The sequence below is a fragment of the Ailuropoda melanoleuca genome, chromosome 2 (genome assembly GCF_002007445.2).
Source record: "Ailuropoda melanoleuca isolate Jingjing chromosome 2, ASM200744v2, whole genome shotgun sequence".
NCBI lineage: Eukaryota > Metazoa > Chordata > Mammalia > Carnivora > Ursidae > Ailuropoda > Ailuropoda melanoleuca.
In genome coordinates, this window is record NC_048219.1 from 68,579,767 (window position 1) to 68,592,601 (window position 12,835).

Here is a 12,835-nt window from a genome sequence, read left to right on the forward strand (position 1 = left end):
CAACTCTGAAAAAAATGTAAAGATTAGGAATCAAAGCTACAGGCTGGGAAAATGTATTCTCAACCTATATAACAGAGAAGGGATTAATATCCAGAATAGATAAGCTACAGATGAGAAGAGTATATTTTTCAATCTTTGTAACGGGACAAAGATTATTTCCCATAGTAAATACAGCTCATACAAATCAATGTAAAAGCCATAGAAATTAGAAAATCAGTTTTAAGTTTGATATTATTTTATGTTGGGTTTGTGGAGTATTTGATATTGTCACACACTATTGGTAGGAGTGTAAATTGGCACAGTCCTTTTAGAGAATAATTCATCAGTACCACTGCAAGTTAAAATATAACCACCTTATCACCCAGCAGTTGTACTATTTAATTTCTTCCCTGAAGAAATACCTACCTGTGTGAGGACAAAGGCATATACAATGACATTCTTTGTGACATTGTCTGTGACACTGAAAATTGAAAACAGTCTAAATCCCCATCTACAAAAAAAAGACTATGTAAAGCCATACAATGCGGCTCTTGAACAGAATAAGATATATTAATATTCAGACATCGTGGAAAGATCTCCAAGGTGTAACCATACAGCAAAAATGCGAGTTACAGATCAACACTCACAGTATAGTACCATTTATTTTACAAACTAGTTACAAACTATATATTCTTGTACACATATAGGTAACAAATATATAGAAAACTAAACTGATTATGGCAAGTGAAACTATTATTTTATCTGAGTTTTTTGAATGTTTATGAGAATGTATCTATAACTAGATACATTCTAATCTATAATTAGAATATTTACTGTTAAAGAGATTACAACGATTCTAAGTACAGGAATTTGAAAATGGTGTATGAATACAGAGCTGTCAGGGCCATCTTGAAAATTCCACTAAATGAAATAAAACTACTTCTATTCAAAGATGGCTTTTATTATATCAATAATTAGAATTCTTTTTCCTATTAATAATATTTAAAGGATATTTCAACTGCTAACTCCTTTTATTTTCCATTTAAGTTTTATTTTTACAATACTTCCCACACTGTGATATTTTCTATGGAAGTCTGCACTGGCTCATCACTTCTATCATTAAACTAAAGAGCTTCTGCACACACTATATAAGAAGATATATACTTTTATATACTTTCCAAGGGATCCACTTTTCAAGGATTCTTTTTGTTGTTGCTGTTCTGATGTCAAATGAAATTTTCAGACGTTTTCCTTAAATAGTATAGTCAGCAGCAGATGAAATCTCTAGAATATAATCCCTAATTATTCCTATTAGCTCCTTTCTCACCCTAGAACAAGAACACCTCTATAATTGTTCCAGCACTTATTCAAGGTACATGGGATATGACACATTATCAGTAATTTGGGATGGATGGATGGATGGATGGATGGATGGATGGATGGATGGATGGTTGGATGGATGGATGGTTGGATGGATGGTTGGTTGGATGCCTTGATATTTGGATGCTTTTGAAAACAAGTTTGGGGATAAATGTATCTGACCTTAGTCTTCCAATCTAAACCTTTCCTTAAATCCTTTACAAGAACTATGAGGACACCCACTTTCAATGAACTAGTTTTACCACTTCACTGGAAGACGTTAGGGACCCGGGTGCAAAGATGCTTGATGAGTATACAATGCTCAGCTAGGCTATTCTGTCCCTTTGTACATTCTTCTTTACATTATATGTTCTTACCCTGAAAAACCCTTGGTACACTCTTCATTACATTATATGTTCTTACCCTGAAAAAAGTGCCTATACTGTGATTCCCCCAAACAACAGAAACAAGTAGATTTTGTGTGATGTTTTGCTATGTGCAAAGTAATCTTGCTATATACATGCATTACCTGAAAAACCTTACTTAAAATTGCAAACCACTTCTTTACATAGTCTTCTCCCAACTTTGCTTTCCTTTCTCCCCATAATACATATCATCTTCCAGCATATTATACAATTTATTTACATGTTTTGTTTATTGTCTATCTCTTCTCTGTCTCCTTACCCCCAAACACCCACACCCATATACACTAAATACAAACTCTATGAGAGAAAGGAATTTTGTTTAATTTTTTCACTACTGAAACCCCAGTGTTTAAAACAGAGCATGGTACATAATAAACATTTAATAAAATTTTGTTGAATAAATGAATGAATGTAGTCTTTACAATATTTTTACATTGCTTGAATGGATGAAATTTGAGGATGAGAAATTTGGTTTTTTGGATACTAAGAGGACACCTCCAATTTTCCCAGTTTTATTGATGATGTTATTGCTTTGGCAAATAAATTCAGTGGCATAGAAGTAATGGCAATAATTCTTCAAGTCTTACACAGGCACTGTTCTCCCAGATTCTAGGGTGAACAGCTCTTTAGCACAGGTCAGGCTGTTTCGTTTCACTGGCCTTTGTCTGCATTACTTTGGGGTCATCACAGGTTGAAATTGAGGGTAGAGGTGGGGAACGACATTGTATACAGTGAGTAGAGCCACCAATTTTCATTGAAGAGTTTTCAAAATCATGGTAAATTTATTTGCAAAGGGAATTTACGTAACTTGACATATAGTCAATACTACCGTAAAAGATGTTCTGCCCCAACTTGCTTTATGAAATGCTTTTGCAGCAGTGCTGTATAACCAGAACTATTTATTGGCATTATTCCATAGTAAAATTGATTCTCATTCTCTGAGTACGTGATGCCTTTGTAGGAAAGAAATCTGGACTCTCTCTCAGCTTGAGCAGGCTCAGCGGAAATGTGAAGGAAGTAAAGTGAGAAGGGGGCTGGTCTTATCTTTATCTTCTTTTGCCCTCATTCTGTCTCTGCTCCCGCCACACCACCAGTTTGCAGCCCCAGCTGCCCCCAGCAACCCAGTCTTGCTTCCATTACATCTCTTTCACTGTTGGAGGTGGGGTAGAGTAGGAAATATGTTAGAAAAAAAGGAGACCCCTTTTAAAAAATACCTCTTGTTGGGGCACCCAGGTGACTCAGTCGGTTAAGCATCTGACTCTTGATTTCAGCTCAGGTTGTGATCTCAGGATTGTGAGATCAAGCCCCACACAGGGCTGCATGTTGGAGTTGTGGAGCTTGCTTAGAATTCTCTCTCTCTCTCTCTCTCCCTCTGCCCCTCCCCTCCTCCCTCTTTAAAAAAAAACAAACAAAAAACCCCTTGTTACTAAACACCTCTCTTAGTTGTCACTGTCCTCTGTGTGGCAGGTGTCTCTTAGTCACTACTACACTCCCTCTTCCATAAACAAGGGAGGCAGCTAGCTCAAGTCCTAGAAGCCATAAGTTTGTTGTTCTGGCCCCGTAGCTAGTAGAACAGGGAGAGAGGAGGAGGGACGAGATGGTAGAGAGGATAGAGAAAAGAAGTGTGAAAAGCATTTTCAATGCTTGGTGTGACAGGGATGGGGGGTTGGGTAGGCTCTGTGGAAAGAAGTTGGGCTGTAGTTATTTTCTGAGTGCTTGATGGTAGAGATGCTCCCTGAGGCAGAGATCTATAAAGCAAGAAGTGAAGAAAGGGAACTGAGGACGTTAAACTGGAGAGTATCTTTTATATCAGCAAACTGTGCCCTGCAGAAACTACTATACATTCCCCCGAAGAACCCACACATGTGCTCATTAAGTACTTGTACCATACTGCTTGAGTTCAAATCCCACTGCCGCTGTTTACTGCTCCTATGACACCTGGCAAGTTTTCAATTTCTCTGACTCCTCATCTACAAAACAGAGATAAAATAGTTTGTACCACATAGGTTATTATGAAGACTGAATAACTTAATTTATGTATTAATATATAATATGTAATAATATAATATACTCTTATAATAGTAACTGATAAAAAGAACCATTAAATATGTGTTGTCTATTATTAACCCCCAATTTTTATTAGTGGTCATTTTAAGATCGTTTTTTTTGGATCAGGAGGATATGACTCTCATCCCACCCCCACTCTTGCCAAGGAGACATGGAGAGATTCTGCACTCTCTTTTTAGGCAGAGGGCCATTCTGACTCTCCTCATTTTTGAACACTACCCTCTCTCTCTTGGACTGCTACAATAGCGCTTAATCTGACCCCTCACCTCCCTACAGTCCATTCTCCCTCCTAGAACCATGATGATTTCCTTAAAGCCGAGGTCAGAATACTTTTTCCTATAAATGTTCAAACAGTAAATATTTTAGGTTTTGTAGGACAAGAGGCAAAATCAAGGATTTTATGTAGGCACTCTTATAATAAAAGACAAATTTTCACAAAATTTTTACTGACAGAATTCAAACTATAATAATAATTGAGCACAGTTTTCTTATAATACAGGTATACTAATGAAAAGAAAGTAATTATTTTGAGGGAATAACGTTTTCTTCATTGGGATTCAAGGTAGTGTTCTTAATCATGAAAACTGATTGCAAATGTTCATTTGTCAAAGCTGGTCTGAAATAGAATTTCACATTTCATCTTTGAAAATGTCTTTTCACAGAAATTAGTACTGAGATGACTACCCAACGAATTTACATATATTGAAGCTTAAAGGTTACTTAAAAGACACACGATTTTTCTTCTTTTAATATTTGATCATGTAGGGGCACCTGGGTGGCTCAGTCAGTTAAGCATCTGTCTTCGGCTTAGGTCATGATCCCAGGGTCCTGGGATCGGGTCCTGGGATCAAGCCCCCCATTGGGCTCCCTGCTCAGCCGGGACCCTGCTTCTCTCTCTTCCCCACCACCCTGCTCGTGTTCTCTCTCTCTCTCTCTCTCTCTCTGTCTGTCTGAAATAAATAAATAAAATCTTCAAATAAATAAATAAATAAATAAAATCTGATTGTCAGTTAAAGAAACTTAAAAAGCTTATGTAGAAAGTAAGAGTACACACACAAGGAAATGCACTAAAAGCATAAAATAGTAAGAACCGACCTAAAAGGGAATTGATGCTAGAGTTTAAAGGAAAAAAAGGCCACTTGCAATAAATAAACAATGCTTGCTATAAAATTTTTTTATTGGAGTACCCATAATTCTTTTTTTAAGCATAGGTAAAAAAAAATGCTTTTATTCTACCTCATGAAACATCAGAATCTGTCCTCGAAAAATAATTGTGTAAGAACACAGGGCTTTATGGTCATGAGCAAAATATGTAGTATTTTGCTATAATAATTATGATAAAATCCCTGACACCGAAAAGAAAAGCATAAAATACCTGAGAGGTTCTTAGCAATGTGACAATACCATTCACTTGAGAGTGATGATGTCACCCATAGAGATATAGAATCAGAGTCATTTTGACGAGGACCTTCTTGCAATAGTAACGCAGCAGTAGCAGTGCGACATCGTTAATCTAAAGACATCAGTCGTGGGAAATAGAAAGGGTAAGTACGTTTCTGCAGGGCTTTCTCTGCTAAGGGCTCTTCCAAAGGTAAAAGTTATCCCCAGGTGTTATCTTAGATGCTTATCGAAATATTGTCACAGGATCACAATGGAAGAGGAATAGGCTAATGAGAATGATGGCTAGAAGTGCTTATCATCATAGCTCCGGCTGCTACAAAGCGTACCATATGCCACCTACCTGCCTGATTGGACGGATAGTAGTTGATCTTTTCTAAAATAACCCAGTGAAGCAGGTACTGTTATAGAGAAGAGAAAGCAGGAGTGAAGTAACTTGCTCAAGGTTATTCAGAGGCAGGTACTGATGCCTGCATTTGATTCCAGACCTTCTGCCACACCGCCTTCCGCTACACTAGCTGTTAAAGCAGCAGCTGTACAGACGGGGGCGCCTGGGTGGGTTGAGCGTCCAACTCCTGATTTCGGCTCAGGTCATGATCACAGGGTCATGAGACCAAGCCCCACCTCGGGCTCCTGCACTCAGCGACGAGCCTGCTTAAGATTCTCTCTCCCCCTCTTTCTCTGCCCCCCTTCCCCCTTTCCCTCTCTTAAAAAAAAAGCAGCTGTATACTGCATATACCAAAAAATGAAAGCCCCTAAACAATAATCCATCTTAAAGTTCATCAGTTTTCATCTATGATATGTTAGAAAATCATAAATAATGTTAATAAATACCTGACACTTGGATCATGCTTACCATGTATTAGACACTACTCTAATCACTATTGTAATATATAGTGATAGTTATTTCACATACGTGGAAATTGTAGCACCTATCAGCTCAACGATCCCTTCCTCAGGGAAGACCTTTCCTAAGTTCAGTACACACACACACACACACACACTCAACCAAATTGTCTTAATGTGCAGCACTGTCACAGTTGCAATCTTACAATTATTACGTAATCACTTGAGTAATGTCCTTCCCCTCTACTAAACTATCAGTGGTAGGAGGGTCAGAACTCTGACTCGCTTTGTGACTTGTCTTGGATTGAGTTCCTTAAGACAAAGAACTGTATGAAAATAATTTGCTGGGGAAATGATTCCAAGAAGCACCAATAGGGAGTGAGAAAATAAGACAGAGAAGGGAACAAAGCCAAGAGGGTACACTACTGAAGAGTTTGCCATTGTGAGGAATTGAAGCTCACTCTTTTAGGGTCATCTGGAAGACTCTATAAACCGCCTTTCAGAGTCATTCTACCTGAGACGTGAGGAAACTATGAAGTTTCTCTACCCGCTCCATCATGACTGGTTGAGGACTGCTTCCAGGGATGTTAACTTCCAGTAATTCCCAGCCTATTCCACACACAAGCCAAGCATTCCTGGAATTGTAGGAATGCTACAACCAGCGAAAGTACTCAGGCAAATTGTTGACAGATGTTTGCAGCCATCAATGTGTACAGAGTTAGTGCCAGGAAGACATAAATGTCGACTGACAGCTTTTGCTACAGCCCAGGACTTGAGACACTGATGACCCAAATTAAATGTACTCCATCCTCAGTCCTACCACAGACATTTAAAATGGATAACTGCCCCAATTTCTTTGGGGGAAAAAAGGCAATAGGAACACAAGTGGTACAGACTACAATCCCTGTGGCATGGATGTATTTGTTGAGGCTCTAACTTACACTGATTACCTCTCCTCCACCACCTGTTCTAGGTGATGATCAAACTCCAACAACACTTCAACTAGTCTAGGTCTGCTGCCCCTTTGGGGTGATGCCAACCTGCTTCACAACTAAGGTGTCTAAACCCCTAGATATAAAGTCCTTGTCAGGGCTGTAGTTGCTGGAGTAGCCCACTTGCTGTTTTTACTGGACATAAAGGCATCAAGAGACATCATAGTGACTCCCATTATCTGCCAGTAGAGTATCTAATGTCTTTGCCTGATACTTTCTGGGATGAGGGGCCTTAAATAAATAGGCATAAGTATAGCTTGGGGCCTAGCAGACCCTTTCTTATGCCCCCTGGTTAGAAGTATCACCCTCAGTCCCTTGGAAACCAGAACCTCTAATCACTCAGAGCAGACGGGAAGCACAAATTCTGCAAGTGAGACTTTAGGAATGATGGGGAGAGGGACCACTCATTCTACAGCGCCACAGCAACTCAGCAAATCTTCCCCTCCCAGTACAGAAGCAGCACCAGGATCGCGGCTTTGATGATCATAGTCCTAGAACGTCATTGGCAGTATTAGTAGGAAAGTAACAGTTGCACTAAAGTAATGCTGACAGATGCCACGGAGGAAACGAACACGAAATAGAATGGTAAGTATTGCACGTACACATGTTTGCATTTTTCGTTGATTCTGAATTCATTTTCTAGAGAATACTTTCTGTGCCGTAACTTTATAATTTCAGATTTCTACAGAAGAGCTTTACAGATCTCAGGAGTGATCTATGACACATTTTTTTAATCTTTCACTTGGCACATTTTAATTGAGTTCTGTTGACAGAAATAGTAGATAATGGACCGTGCTAGGGTTAAAGAATTGATAACAACAACAATAATAACAGCAACATCTGTTTCTCAACTGCTTGCCTTGTGCCATTCTCCCTGCTCTGTTTTTTGTATGCCTCTAACCTGCATTTCTCAGGCTTCACTGGTTAGTGAAACAAATAAGGTCACATTTACAAGGAAATGCCAAATCATGATGCTGAAAGAATTCTAGATACGTTTCCAAGTGGCCTTTCCACGACTATCAACAGGAATTCCCAGTGGCCCTTCCATGAGTAGTCCGAATGTGACTTACTGTAGAAGGCACTCATTTTAAATAGTTTTCCCCTGCATCCACTTATGATACATTCCAGCTGCCTCTCCCCATTTTTATACCCCTCTCAGAGTCTCTAAGGAGAGCAGGTGAGCAATGCTGTGGCTCTGCACTCACGGCTCTTCGTCAACTTCCTCACCATTTCCTGCGGCCAAACCTGCCTCCGGAAGCTGAAGTTGATACTTGCTTACTGGTGAATCCACTGCAGTCTTGTTCCACATCAAGTGTCCACATTTTTCTGGTGCCTGCCCTACATCTCTTCCTGAAACCAAGGTGGAGCTTGCTCAGTACACATGCAGGGCACCCCAGAAGGTGGAGATCCGACCTAAACCCTAAGATGTCTACCTCGTTCATGGGGACCTTTTCTAAAGAGCCCTGTTATAATGGTCCGCTATTTAGTCACAAGACTTTCATCTCCCCTCCCCTATGTAAATCATTTGTGTCTGCATATGCCCAAACTAAACTGTAGCAACGAACAAGTTTTAAATTCTTTCTCAGCAGTCTAAGGGGATCCTACGCAAAGGTTAGGATATAACCAAGCCTCGGACATTTTCAGACCAGTAAATTGACTACACAGAATGCGAAGATCTAACCGAGGTGGGGTGATGAAGTAGTGTTGCCTAACCCCATAAAATCCCACGCAAGTCTTGGCTTCAGATCCTGCTACACCCTATTTTCTCATTTAATCCGCAAACTACACTGTAGGATAACTGGTATCATCTTTGGGAATAAGGAAGCCAAGACACCTTAACCTCTCTAAACTAACACACTTAGCAATGGTAAAAGGTAGATTTGCAGTTTGAAGTGGGGGGGCGAAGAAAGATTCCATCTCTCTGGTGTCAGTATCACCAAAATCACTAACTAGGAGAGAACTCAAAGCAAGAATTAGCTAGGACTTTAAGCAATTTGTGGGTACAGTATAGTCCCACGTTCTTCAGCACCAGTCTAATGTCCTTAAAGACACCTTACTACATCATAATGTATTCTTGCCTTAGTATATACCGTTAGGCATCTAGAATATATGTCAATATACTCTTAAAGTTCTTACTTTTCCCGTGAGCCAAAAGATGATAATCTTTTATTCATGCTGAAGACTGTGCACATTTATAACACTCATGCTAGAAGTTGTTTGGGGGAAAGCCCAGATAAAATTAAATCATCTTTCAAATATTGAAATTAATTCCAATTTCAGCCTTTCAAGACATATGTCCAACAAAAGACCCAAACGCCTTCATCTTTAAATAGTATTTGAAGTACCACATGCCAAGCCAACAAAATCCTTGAGTTTGAGACTCTAATCTAGAACTTTTGATAGCAGTAGACCCTTGCAGTGGCGTCGACACTAGACTGTTGTTGAGGTTCAGAGGCGCACTTACTCTTACTGCCAGAGCTTTCCCATGTGAAAGGCGGAAAGAATATCATCTGATTGCTGTCTACTTCAAAGACCCACATGCAAACATTGATGAAGCTGGTCGGATTCCCTAAAGGGATCAAAGATAGCCCAACTTTTTTGTACTTGGAATCTTCAGGGAAGCAAACAAAATGCTCTTTGATGGACGGTTTGTTTATTCTTTACTTAAAGGAAACTTTCTTTTGCAGAATCAAAGCTAACCTATGAATACAACCCTCTAGTCCTTTTCCATGTGTGGCTTGAAATTTGGGAGATCATTTTCCTTGGCACGTGTAGGAGCTGAGCTCAAAGAAAGAGACCTGTGTTCACTTTTTAAAAATCAAATTATAGGTTTCGGTCTGTTCTTGAGCTGTCCTTTTGCTATCTAACACTTGGCAAGGATAAATTCAACATTCAGTTTCTGTTTGTGGCAAAATAGGGTTTTATCTCCATAGTTTGTGTTTGTGCTTTACTTTCTGCACAATCGTGTGGTTTAATATTCATCTATATGTTGCCCTTACTAATTCCAATCCATTCTCTCCTTGCCTGTGTCTCCTGTCCCATCTTTGTCTCTGCCAGACTGTGAGCAAGGAGCCTTTGGCCTTACCTCACGCTCACTGATAATAATCCTGTTTGGTGCTGGGTCTGGGTCCTGGGAGCAATCCTTTACCTTATCACACACTCCCCTTATTTTATTATTTCTCTATACATTTTCAGCAACAAGCTACTTTTTCTTTTCAATAACTGATTGCATTCATGATTTCTGCCACTGGATTGAAATGGATCTTTTTAAGCAAAGAATGGTACATTTTGAAAGACCTTAAACTCTCTAAATAAATTTCTAATTGGCATGAACTGCCATTCACCTTCACCTCGTAAGCAGATATGTCATTCTTTACTGTGAGTCAAAGAAAATGAAAGGTATTGAAACAATACAAGCCTTTTAAATATCACTGAATCGGTGTCAAGTTCAGCAACATTTAAAGTTGGCATCCCAAAGGAAATTTAGTGGAAGCTACTGCTGGTACTGCACAGAACACTAGCCTTGACTCTATTCTCTGAATATGAGACCTGGCATGGTTAACCATGGGCCACCTGGCATCGGTTAAAGCCAAAAGTAAAGGGAAGAGTCTTAATTATAGACTGTAAATTATCTGCTCTTTTTGTGACTAAACTTTCTTCAGGATGATGACCCTGGAGCCATAAAATCTTGGCACCTAGTTTTAAAATGAAAAGTGTTTTGCTTTTTTCTTATATATTGAAGTAGTTCATGATCTTAACATCGATTTGGTGAAAAGGCAACAGCTTTCTATTATTCCTTCCCATTCATTACAACAAGGTCACAGGAAAACACCAAGACAAACCTGTATCGGTGTTTTTACTAATTTGGCTTGCCTTACGTTACATAGATGAGGACATTCAAATATATAAATTGCTTTTTCCTAACTCTTTCCTTTTCTTAGTAATTAATTGAGATTGTCAAATGCGGGCATACAGCTCAATCTTGCCAAAGGGTTACTTTGGCCAAAACCTACTTATTTTTTTCTGGGCTTCCGTTGTTCTTTCTAATTCCAGTTTACCAAGAGTAAAGTGCAGCAAGATAGTGTCTTTCCCCCAGAGACTTGGCATTTAACTAGATTAGGATTCCAAGGCAAATTAAATGCTTCATGGCCTGGGAGTTTAATCCTGCTCTTGTTAATTAACAAGTCAGTGGATTGATTACAGAAGTTTAGTTTTACCAGGAAAAAAAAGACCTTGATTTTTCATATTTTATAGTAAAGGACTTTAGAAAAATGACGGCCTACTGAACCCAATCCGAATGCTAACCTCCTATAACATCGACATTTCTGAATAGTGAACGTCAAGGTTAAGACTGCTCCACATTGGTGCCTTAAGTACCTTGTATGATTTGAGGAAAAACACAAGTTCTCTCACTGGTCCGCAAATCCCCACTACCAACCCTTTGTGATCCCACCTAGCACAGTTAGATTTACATTATAACCTCTACCTGCCTGACACCTTGAGTTGCGGCACAAATATGTTGTTTCCTGAAAAAATAATTTTGAAGTATCAGGAGAATATAAGCTTCTTACCTTAATGAACTGATTCTTGTCAGTGAATTACCTCAGTGGACGGTAGAGAGCAAGAAGGAGGACATCAACACCCAAGCTCTATACTGTGGTAAACCCACAAGTTTACTCTCAATATTACATATAGGGGCACTAATCTATTGGTTGGTAAGGAAGAATGATAGAAGGTAAATCATGTCCAATGTTTCTGAGTGGTAATGAGACTGGGCTACCAAAGGAGCTAAAATATACATACATATTGAAACAAACTATTGTATTTAACCCCTTTCTCTAAAGAACATTTCTTTTTCATTCATTCAATAAATATTTGCTGAGTGTCAACTATGTGCCAGAAAGTACTCTAGGCACTGAAAATTTAGCAGTGACATGATGTGATTTCCATGAGGGAAGTGTCACTCTGGCTTCCATGAGGAGAAAAGACATCAGAAAAACAAAATTAAAGCAGAGGAGTGAGTCAGGAACTTATTTCAATAGTCCAGGAGATAAATGATAATGGCTTGAGGTAAGACAGAAGTTGTGGAATTAGTGAGAAGCGATAGGAGTAGGGATACAGTGTGAAGGTGGAGCCAACAGAATTTGCTGATGGATGTGAAGAGATGTAGGAGAGGCCTGAGCAAATGGAGGAAGACGAGTGGCATTTACAAAGATGAAAAGACTAAGAGAGTTTTTTTGGAAAGAATCAAGAGTTCTGTTTTGAGATGGGGTGTGATATGGAGTCAGAAATTCAGGACAGGGGGCGCCTGGGTGGCACAGCGGTTAAGCATCTGCCTTCGGCTCAGGGCGTGATCCCGGCGTTATGGGATCGAAGCNATGGGAATGGTCTGCCGGTGGATGGTATTCAAAGTTGGGTGTCTGCATGTGATCAACTAGGGAAGGAATTTAGAAAGAAGAAAAATTCTAAATCATTGGGGCACTCCAAAAACCTAGAATTTGAGAAGAGAATGGGAGCCGGAAAAGAAGATTGAAAAAGACTGGTGAGATAGGATGAGAACAACTAGAGTTGAGTGTCCTGCTAGCTAAGTGAAGAAAGTGTTTCAAGAAGGAGGGAGAGGTCAACTGTGTTGAATAAAACAGAAAGTAGAGCAAGATGAGAAATTAGACTCGACTGTTGATTGGCTACAGAAAGTCAGAGAGAGGCTGACTTTGATGAGAGCAGCTTCATGCCAGCTATGAAAACCTGTGTCATGGCTTTCTTAGAGAG